The sequence below is a fragment of the Myodes glareolus genome, chromosome 15 (genome assembly GCF_982192425.1).
Source record: "Myodes glareolus chromosome 15, mMyoGla1.1, whole genome shotgun sequence".
Taxonomy (NCBI): Eukaryota; Metazoa; Chordata; class Mammalia; order Rodentia; family Cricetidae; genus Myodes; species Myodes glareolus.
Window position 1 is genome coordinate 26,110,066 of NC_142040.1, and position 4,214 is coordinate 26,114,279.

Sequence of the window (4,214 nt, forward strand, 5' to 3'; positions counted from 1 at the left end):
TAGAAACGTTAAAAGTTCCCATTGTCTTTTGCAAAGTTTCAAAAATGGCTGCGGAAGCACATTGAAATGCATCCTGTGAGAAGCTGGGCAAGGTGGCCCATGCCTGTAATCTTAGCAGTTGGTAGGTAGTGGGAGAAGGGTCAGTAGTTCAAAGTCATCTTTGGCTTTGAGGAGTTTGAGGACAGCCTGAGCTAAACAAGATCCTGTCTCAAACAAACAAAAGAATGTACATTTTGATGAGAATTACCTTTTCATTTTGTCTGCCCTTGACCTGAATCTTTCTTCAGACACGTGTAGAGAACAGAGACTCTTCCTGTGGAACCAATTCCAAGTGGTGGGTTTGTTGTTGGTTTTTATTTATTTTTTTATTTATTTTTTTTATTTTTTTGATTTTTGAGACAGGGTTTCTCTGTAGTTTTTGGTGCCTGTCCTGGAACTAGCTCTTGTAGACCAGGCTGGCCTCGAACTCACAGAGATCCGCCTGCCTCTGCCTCCTGAGTGCTGGGATTAAAGGCGTGCGCCACCACTGCCCGGCCTGTTGTTGGTTTTTTTGAATCAGAATTTCTCTGTGTAGCCCTGAATGTCCTAGAACTCACTCTGAACATCAGCCTGGCCTCGGACTCATAGAGATCCGCCTGCCTCTGCCTCCCAAGTGCTGGGATTAAAGGCGTGCACCTCCACACCTGCCATATGGTGTTTTATTTGCTGGTTGGCCATGGTTTACCATTAGGATGGAACTGCCTTCTGCTTTTTGCACATAAATAGATCATGTTAACTTTATGATTCAACCTTTTTTTTCTTCATGTCATCCTTCCCAAATTCATACATTTTTACTCAATCTTTTGATGAGTATACATGATGCAGTTATAGCTGGGGGTTTCTCAGATACGAGCCAAGAAGATAACAACAAGCTTCCAAGGATTTAGTGCCTTCATTCCACAGTAATAAAGCCTATAATTTGAGAATTCAGGACAATCAGTTATTTATAGTGCGGTAATGGACTATTTTGGCAAGAGAGTAAACAGACACCTTTGAGTATGGTCGGAATGATATAATGGAGCTGGGGACTGAACCTGAGATTTCTTGTGTACTGAACAAGTGTTCTGACACAGAGCATTATCTCAAGCCCTGTCACAGGGTGGGCATCTTACAATGACCATGACACAAGCACCACCAAACAACAGTGGCCATCACACTGTGGCTATTGCATGGTGGCCATCACACAGAGATGATCACACAATAGCCATCACATAGTGACTACCATATGGTGGCCATCACAGTGCTCATCAGACATTGGCTGTCACACAGTAACCACCATGCTCGGACTATCAAAAAGTGACCATCACTCAGTGACATTGGTCATGATACAGTGGCCATCACACAGTAACCAGCATTCAATGGTCATCACAAACTTCCGTCGCACACTGACTGCTGCTCTGTGGCCAGCATATTGTGGCCATCACAGAGTAGCTATATCACAGTGACCAACAAACAGTGGCCATCACACTGTGACCATATGCAGTGGACATCACTCAGTGGGTATCACTTGGAGGCCATCACCCTTGTCATCACATAGAAGCCATTGCGCAGTGGCCATCTCACCATGACCGTCACATGCTGGCCATCCTACAGTGATGACCAAAGAGTGGCCATTACACTGTGACCACTAAAGAGTGACTGTCACATGGTTGCCATTTGGTAGTTTGACTATAATTGGCCCCCATAAGCTCATAGAGAGTGGCACTATTAGGAGGGGTGACTTTGTTGGAGGAAGTGTATCACTGCAGGTAGGAGGACTTTGAGGTCTCAGAGATGCTCAACCAATGTCCATAGTCTCAGCTTACTTCCTATTGCCTGTGAATCAAGATGTAGGACTCTCAGATCCTTCTCCAGCACCATGTCTGCCTGCATGCTGCCACGTACTGCCATGATGACAATGGTCTAAACCCGTGAACTGTGAGCCACCCCAATTGAATGTTTTTCTTTATAAGAGTTGCTGTGGCCGAGGTGTTTCTTCATTGCAATATAAACCCTAAGACACAATCATACAGTGACCATCACCCTGAGACTACCAGACAGTGACCATTACAATATGGCCATCAAATAGTGACCGTCACACTGTGACCATCACATGGTCTGATAGTTTCCTGCTAAAATACTACACTTCTAGGGGCTGGAGAGATGGCTCAGAGGTTAAGAGCACTGGCTGCCCTCCCAGAGGTCATGAATTTAATTCCTAGCAACCGCACAGTGGCTCACAACCATCTGTAATGAGATCTGGTGCCTTCTTCTGGCATGGAGATATAGATTCAGGAGGAACATTGTATACATAATAAATAAATAAATCTTTTTAAAAAACTACACTTCCCAGCTTCCCTTGTGGACTGTGGAAGTCATTCCTACCCCTATGAGAGGCCACATGCCATCTTCTGTAGTCATTTTGACCATCCTCACACTTGGATGACAAAATTGGCCCCTCAATGTGAATAAGCACTGTCAGGCCTAAGGTCAGACCACACCTCTCTTTCTCCCCACCTTCTGTATCTCCACAGCTGCCTTTTCCTATCTAACATATGGTGCCAGAGACCTGGGAATACCCAAGTGGTTTCTTTGGCAGTCGGTTTTATATCTGTATAGTCATCCAACGAGTCTATAGAATGATGTCCTAAGTCCTCGGATTCTTCAGGAGGAGATGATATAGATGAATAAGATTCTCTCCAACCTAGGTTCACCCGTGGAGCTTAGGGAATATGATTCAGTCTCTACATAGATAGAGCACCTGGGGCAACTGGTCTACCCTCACCTTGAAGCGTACAGGGAGTACAAGAGTTTTTTGGCAGTTAAGTAAAGGACTGAGTGAAAAAGATTCATCATTGTTCTCCAGGAGCTGGGTGATGCTTGTGGAAGTTCTCCAAGAAATTCCAAAAGCCAGGATTTGTTAAAGCCCATTTAATTAGCTTGCTTCATAAATTATGCCTCTAAACAGTCTATTTTTAAATTTAATGATGTTAAGAAATACTAACTGCTGTCAGTATGTGGTGACCTAGAGATTTATCCATTGATGGGAGGAGTGAAAAGTTGACTTTAGCCTTTGTTAATTCAGTCTATGTTACATGTAAATGACTTTTCACAGATTTAATATAACTGGCTGCTTTTTCGTCTGTTGGCTGAGTGTACAGAATAAAAATGTTATAGAGAAGTTTTAAGGTTTCTGTGAACAGAGTGAATTTTTAAAAGTTTTGTAAAATAAATCATTTACTTTTGACAAGGCAGCCCTGTCTCTGCAAGTATAATTTTTAAATTGGAAGTTGAAAAGCATTTTTTGGGGGGGGGGGGAATACAACTTAGAATTAAATTGTCTCTTTACGAAGCATATTTACTGTAACAATTTGGTGTTAACAAAAATATGTATTGTCATGTTTTCAAACACTAGACATAGTCACCGAAGGTAACAGCCCCAATACAACGTTCATCACACTTGGAAACAAGGTCTCTCACTTAGACACTTGCTGTTCAGATTCTTCCCTTGCATGCTGATTTTAACTGACTTCTTTTACAAAGCTTCCAGGTGCTGGTTCCTTATGCTAATTACAGTTACCTCATCCTTCTACAGAACTCTGGCCGTGGCCCAGTCTATTGTACAGCTCGTCTCGAACTCATAGGGATCTGCTTGCCTTTGCCTCCCAAGTGATGGACTAAAACCATGTCCAGCTGTAACTTCGTCTGTTAAAGGTTCCCGCAAAGTTGCTGTTATTACTCTTGACTTACTTTCTAGATCTTTGCTGTTAAGTTTTATCATAGACCCTCGTCTCTAACTGCGACTCACCTCCCCACCTCACTGCCTTCTGCCAAGCTTAAAGCACTGAGAGAGATCAACACCCCCAAAACCCTAAAAGCAATTCAAGTGACCTCTGTAAGAAGTCTATTGGTCCAAGGGCCATCTACCTCATCTCTCTTCTTGGTACTCTGGATGTCGTTTCTGGGACTCAGAGAATGATGCTGCTTCCATGGGAACAAATCCTAACTGGTTTGAAATAGGGCCTAAAGACACAGGAACAAGACAAAAATTCATTTTGGTTCCCTCCCACTCTGACTCCTCCCCTTGGTGACTGCTTCCTCCCTGTTAGCCTCACACTTGTGCTTTTACCTTCTGAACTTCACTTTACACCCAAATAGAATCTTCCACCAGAGTTCTCCCAATGCCTCCTGCAGCT